This window comes from Crinia signifera, chromosome 3 (genome assembly GCF_055691185.1).
Source record: "Crinia signifera chromosome 3, ASM5569118v1, whole genome shotgun sequence".
In the NCBI taxonomy this organism is placed as follows: Eukaryota; Metazoa; Chordata; class Amphibia; order Anura; family Myobatrachidae; genus Crinia; species Crinia signifera.
In genome coordinates this window covers 186734433-186742068 of record NC_139219.1, presented here as the reverse complement: position 1 = coordinate 186742068, position 7636 = coordinate 186734433, and positions in this window count along the sequence as shown.

The window sequence follows — 7636 nt, the reverse complement described above, 5'->3', positions numbered from 1 at the left end:
TCTGGACGCATGGGTGCGTACGCGTGTTGCCGCCCACTCTTCATTCTGCTGTATTCTCACCTACACTGATAGAAACTGAAAGTACAGACTGTAGTGAAACACGAATGCCACCAGGGGGAGCAGCAAACACATACACCGGGTGGCTTTATTCGTTCCATGGGATTGGGAATGCGATACATGGTTACTGTGATGTGATGTATTGCTTCACATTGCTGCCACTTTTTCTTTAACCTTTTACCCTAAATTGAGATGTATGAAAATTAATATGTGTACATAAAAATAAAAAAAATATGGAAATTCCTCAGGACTTCAGATGATATTGTATTAAACTAGTAAACACATCGTGCTTTATCACAGTTGAGTTCCCTAATGTAGTGATTTAGGTACCCATTTACAATTAAATATTTGCAGCAAATTAGCTGCAGAAATTACATATCCCCTGAATGTAAGACAGAGGGACTGCAGTAGTAATCTCCGATCCCTGTTGCGATCCCGCCGGCAGCCACATCGCCATAGGTTTCTATGAGGCATGTAATGTTGCCAGGTATCAACATTAGTCAGCATCGCGTTGGGTCCCGGGGCTACTGACATTCTGAGATGGTGGTAGCCCATGGGCTACAGACCGCATTGCCGGTAATGGGTCAGTGCTAACCGCGCATGGGCAAACCCCCAGCACCAAGCAAAGCAGATCGTAAAGAAACCTGTTAGGATCTCATATTGCAATGCTATCCTAGAAAGTAAGTAAGTTTAATTTATATAGCGCACTTTCTCCAACAGGTCTTGAATGCGTAATAAATGGGCCCTATATATATATATATATATATATATATATATATATATATATATATATATAACAATTCAGTACACCATATCTGCACACAGATCTGTGCAGATTTTGTGTACTCAGTTGTTCTTTCAGCCGTGCAGTGCATGGCCTCCCCTACCTATGTAACCATATGCAGCGACGGCACCCGGCGAAGTAATCACAAACAGCGTTGGAGCAGTGCCGGTCTTTTGGACTCATATATATATATATATATATATATATATATATATATTCTGTGCTGGCTCCGGCACTCTGCTGTCCCCCTGGGCTCACTTGCTCTGGTGCCTTCAGGTGTGGCCGCTTGGGTCCACTAGCATACAACAAAGATATTGCGAGCGGCACTCAGAGACTGGATACACGAAGTAACACTGCAAATACGTGTTTAATGCAAACTTCAACGTTTCGGGGCGCTGGTCCCCTTCGTCAGGATAAACACAAGGTGTCACACACAAGAAATTTATAGAAAAGACTTACCCCCCTTCTAATCACTGCTGCCCCTCCCGCTGCTCTGGGTCACCTGGCAGTGCAGCACGATGTCCATTCCCCCGTACTGCAGTTTCCTGTTTCCGGAGGAAACGTGTCATCCTCTCCCTGCCGGTTCCCATGGCAACGTTCGGGTTAACAATCTGAAATAACCACATAATAAACATTAAAACCGCAATTATATGCTGTGTCATTATTCATTGTTTACAAAGTGCTTAATGTAAGTGATTTGTTGCATCAGTGCTCATGTTTTTACAAAAAGAGGCTGTACTGCTTAAGCCTGGACGACGGCTGAAGTTGCCGATATTGTGCTGAAACAAAACTATCGGTTAGTGCATACATATATATGAAGTTACATTTTGCTTCCCTCATGGTTCCCCTGTTTGGGCTATTCAGTCCCAAATTGGAATATGGTGGGGCCCATCCCACCCGCAACTATTGTGCTGGAGGCATGGTCGACATGCTGTGTCGCCACTCCCCTCCTACACTTGGTGGTTTTCTTTTGTCTACCCCGATTATTTTAAGGGACACACTGTTTATGATCACTGGTGACCAGCTGGCATTTACAAGTGGGGGGACCTGTCAGGGTGAGCATAGAAAGATGGTAATTAGATAAAATTAATCAACCCCAAGTGCTCATTGAGTCCCTTGGGGCGCATGGTACCCAATCTGTAAATCCATCGGGTTTCCAAACGCAATAGGGCTTTTCCCCTGTCACCCCTTCTCAGGCTTGGGGGGCATGGTCAATTATCTTGTATTTTAACATGGCCATGCTATGTTTGGCCACCACGAAGTGCTTGGCTACCGGTTGCTCGCCAGCGCCAGCACTGAGTGCTGCCCTAATTGCTTGTCTATGCTGTGCCATGCGGACCTTAAATTGGCATTCCGTTTTGCCAACGTAGTAAAGTCCGCATGGACACAAAATAACATAGACCACGAAGCGACTGGTGCATGTGAGGGGCCAGTTAATTTTAAACCTTTTCCCCGTGTAGGGGTGTCTGATAGAATCCCCAGTCTCCATGTAACTGCAAGTCGTGCAGTTGATACACTTGAAGCATCCATTGCCCCTTTGCAAAAAATGGGTGGGTTTGGGTTTCTTGAATTTAGATAAGTCTGTTTTGACCACTAGATCCCGTATATTTTTGCCCCTGGAATAACTGGGCATTAGGCGTTTACTGGCTAGCTCTTTTAAATCCCTATCAGTGGTGATGATTGGCCATAGTTCTTTGGCCCTTTTAGATGTGTGTCTGCTGTTAATATTAAATTGGTTCACCCATGGATAAGGAGGCTCTGATTTCTCAATTTTTTTGGGAATTAGTAATTCTGCTCGTGGTCTTGCACTGGCCCGCTGCCGTGCTTTTACAAGCTCCCCGGGGGGGTATCCCCTCTGTTGGAATTTCAGGGTCATGGCATCCAGTTGGTGTTCCCTTTCTGATGCCTCACTGTTGGTCCGACACACCCGTATAAACTGAGACATGGGTAACCCCTTCACTGTTGCCCTGGGGTGGAAACTCTCATGCCTAAGCATGGTGTTTCGGTCAGTTGGCTTAGTGTATAAGCTAGTGGCCAATTGTTTCTCTTTTCTTGTGATCTTGATATCGAGAAAGCAGATCTCGTTTTGGTCATGCAGCATGGTGAGTTTAATGGGACTGGCTGATCTATTGTGGGCCTCGACTGTGCTAAGCATGTCGACCATGCCTCCAGCACAATAGTTGCGGGTGGGATGGGCCCCACCATATTCCAATTTGGGACTGAATAGCCCAAACAGGGGAACCATGAGGGAAGCAAAATGTAACTTCATATATATGTATGCACTAACCGATAGTTTTGTTTCAGCACAATATCGGCTACTTCAGCCGTCGTCCAGGCTTAAGCAGTACAGCCTCTTTTTGTAAAAACATGAGCACTGATGCAACAAATCACTTACATTAAGCACTTTGTAAACAATGAATAATGACACAGCATATAATTGCGGTTTTAATGTTTATTATGTGGTTATTTCAGATTGTTAACCCGAACGTTGCCATGGGAACCGGCAGGGAGAGGATGACACGTTTCCTCCGGAAACAGGAAACTGCAGTACGGGGGAATGGACATCGTGCTGCACTGCCAGTTGACCGGCAGGGAGAGGATGACACGTTTCCTCCGGAAACAGGAAACTGCAGTACGGGGGAATGGACATCGTGCTGCACTGCCAGGTGACCCAGAGCAGCGGGAGGGGCAGCAGTGATTAGAAGGGGGGTAAGTCTTTTCTATAAATTTCTTGTGTGTGACACCTTGTGTTTATCCTGACGAAGGGGACCAGCGCCCCGAAACGTTGAAGTTTGCATTAAACACGTATTTGCAGTGTTACTTCGTGTATCCAGTCTCTGAGTGCCGCTCGCAATATCTTTGTTGTATATATATATATATATATATATATATATATATATGAATGAGAGAGAGAGAGATATATATATATATAGAGAGAGAGAGAGAGAGAGAGAGATAACTATATATATATTACCATTGTCCAAAAATGCTACCCTATGCACAGTTTGTGCGTGTGTGTGTGTGTGTATTGAACCCATTACCGCAGCAGCACTGTTGGTCCATGCATTGTCCACCATTGTTTTGTGACAGACATTTCTGTAAATTCTCTTTACTAAAAACTCTAATGTGCAATGTGTGGGGGGGTTGCGGACACTACTCACCAGGCACCGCCGTGCTTCTGTCGTCATCTGACAGCGACCAGCGGCCGCAGCTGGTCATGGAGTGCAGCATAGCCCTAAACAAATATGGCTGCCGCATATAATATATGCATATATGCGACAGCCATATTTGTTTTGGGCAATGCTGCCGTTTGTGACCAGGCTGCAGCCGCTTGGTTCCGGCAGCCCAGGAACCAAGGTAGGCGGCCCACCGGGAAATGGTCTGGTTTCCCAGTGGGGCAGTCCGCCTCTGGAATATTCAAATGGAAAAGGAACAAAGCCCTAGAGGAACTGGCCCAACATATCCTCTCATTCCCCCCGGTGGCCAATGCGGATTCGGTATGCAAACCTTATCCAGAACAAATTTTTGTATATATATATATATATATATATATATAATATACATACCTCCCAACTTTTGACCTGAAGGAGCGCACGAAAAGGGGGCGGGGCATATGCAAATGAGGGTGCGGCTTATGCTAATTAGCCGTTACCTAATTTTCATACGAGAATAGACGCTGTGCGCATGCGCACAGCGTCTATTCTACTAGATTGGGGGGTCTCCCAACTGCCACCCCCCGCAGCGGGACAATGCCTGCCGCGGGTGGGACAGCGGGACAGGACCCGAAAATCGGGACTGTCCCTCTAAAACCGTGACAGTTGGGAGGTATGTAATATATATATATATATATATATATATATAAATGGGCAGTGATGGGCGGCACTCGGAGGTAACTTTCAAAAGGTTTAATCAGGTGCGGCAAACGACCAACGTTTCGGCGTGCGGTAACCCCTTTGTCAAGGGTTTCCGTTTGAGCACCTTGACAAAGGGGTTACCGCACCCCGAAACGTTGGTCGTTTGCCGCACCTGATTAAACCTTTTGAAAGTTACCTCCGAGTGCCGCCCATCACTGCCCATTTATCTACTTCCATTCGGGAAGGCACCGGGGCCTGCTGCAACATTTAGGAGAGTGCCGGGCCGCTACAAACTAGTATATATATATATATATATATATAAGAAAGGGTTTGACTCTGTATTGCGCTTGTTTGTGTGTGCAGCACCACCAAAATTCCTCCTGTTAGTGAGGAACAGTATAGTAATAGAAGAAAGGGGGGAGGGGATTGGGGTGTGCTACTTAGTGTAAAATCTGTACCTCCCAAAAAAGCATAATAAAATTAATATAACATTTTTAGAAATTAATTTCTTTAAATTTTCGTCCACAATGATTAGGCCCAGTCCATGTCTGGAAAAATAGTCCTTTTATGAAATATCAGGTGCCTGGAGCCTGGTAAAAATAACAAACCATAGCAGCCTATATCAGTATAGCATACATCAGTGGAAAGCATGCTTAGGAGCATTGTGGTGACTATAAACATACCAGGTTGGTATTGGACTGGGATGGGATCCAGGAGAGCAGAAGCCACAGTCCCACTGTGCTGCCCCAGCACTGTTCACGATTTTGAAAGATATGGTGCCGGTGGGGGGGGGCTGGGGGAGTGTTCAGGAAATGTCACTTGAATAGGCTGGGTCGCACGCAAAAACCAACAAATGTTGTGCTTGCAATGGACACCCGGTCAGAGTCGAATTGAGGGATCCTGACTGCAGCAGGTAGGATCCCCAAAGCAACCAAAGGAACAGCAGGGTCGCAGATCGGATCGGAATCGGATCTAAAACATGCCAAAACATGCCCAATTTACATACAATCGGTTGGAATTGCATCAAAATTGACAGTATTGAGGCCAAATCACTCTGGTGTGTACCTAGCATAAGTTTGACCCTACTAGTCATCTGCTGATCGAGGCTGACACTGATGTCACAGATCCTTCCTTAAGCCTTTGAGTGCCAACGTTGCTGTGAGAGATCCTCAAAATACCCAATAAAAATGCCAGCAGCGCTCACAGGGACTGTTCATTTAACATAAATAAATACAAATGCAGCCACATCAATTAATTGAAGTTTAGTCAAATATTGCATCCAAAAAAATAAAAATAAAAACAGTCGCTGTGAGCAATGCTGGCATTTTTAATTAATAATTTCTTAAGCTGGCCATACTGCCCGATTTTCCCCATTCCGATGCATTGTGTGAAGAAATTGGGTGAAATCAGGCAAATCACATGTGGATTAGATCTGATCTGTTGCGCGGCCCCATAAATGCAAGGTGCTGCACGTAGGATTTGTCAGATTGGATAGCCTCCGGCAGCACTTGCTGAAATCACATGCAATATATCACATGCAAAAGGACTGCATGCGATACATCACATGCAATCTTGCCACCAGGGAAGCTGCCGGGTGGTTCCTCTGAGAAGTCACATAAGTGTATGGCCAGCTTTAACCAAGTCCATAAAACCTTTGGGGTGATTTAATTTGTATAAGTGCAGACCTCTTGTTTCTTGGAATTTATTTTCTATAAGTATACAAACACATATGTGTACATATTTAATAATTCCCCCTCCCGCAATAGTGAGAAATCCGGCCCTGCGCGCATTCGCGCACACACACACGCATGTGAGTGGTGGCTCCTTCCTCAGTTTAGGAGGGAAACTGCTGCTACTGGTCCACGCCCCCACTGTGGGACTGGCACATGAGCAGTATCATCCCCCATACTGCACGTGTATGCCCCCACCCAGTGGCGGATTCAGGGGGGGGGGCACCCGGGGACGTGCCCCCCTGTCATTTTATAGCTCAAGACCAGGGCTTTCCAACGAGCCCAGCCCCGTGTCTCTAGCCCCTCGGGAACCGTAGATATCGCCTGGCAAAGCTGTAATGTTTTTTCCCCAGAGGAGAATATGGGACCCGTCAATTCCAACCCCCACCTGGTTCTGATGGCTGCCAGTTCCCCCCCTGGCATCACAGAAGCTTGTGGTTGATCTCATTTAATTCCAAATCGCTGGGACAATATGATACCAGGCTGCTCCATATCGGTCAATCGGTTCCAGAGATATTGCGTGTAAACCGATTTTTTTTATTTTTTAAATGTAATTTCATGGCTGTTCATGTTTTTTGAGGGCAGATTACTCTGGAACCAAATATTCCAGTTTTACTGAACCAAAATCATTCAAAGCACACTCAAAAGTTCTTCAATATGATACTTGTCTCATGTAAATGGGTCAGTTGGTTCCGAAGATATAGCCGGTTAAATGAGATAACTAGTTAAAGGGGGGAGGGGTGGTTTTCTATCCCCCTCACACCAGAAAATGCAGGGACTAGGCTGGTGTAAAAGGGACCAACCTGGGAATGCATTTTCAGGTGTGAAAGGTGTATTATTTCAAATAGCCGGGACCTGCAGTGCTCTGAATACAACCAGGCTCTGCCACTGTCAGTGGCTATCACTTCTGCCTGGCGGCGGCTGTCCCCCATTTACCGCGACCATGTATTCCCCCTTGGCAATGAGCATGTAATCCCACATGGCAACGAGCATGGAACCTCTGGCAATGAGCATGTAGATAAGCAGCACTTATGTAGCATAACTTTTAATAGGCATTATGGTGTTTGGCATAATACATAATGGACATATTGGCGTGTAACTTAACGTGTAATGGACATTATGGTGTAAATGTTTAATGCATGCCTTTGGTGGACAATGTCCCTGTTTATGAAGCGTATTGTGAATTCTAGCTCAATCCGTGTGGCATTATG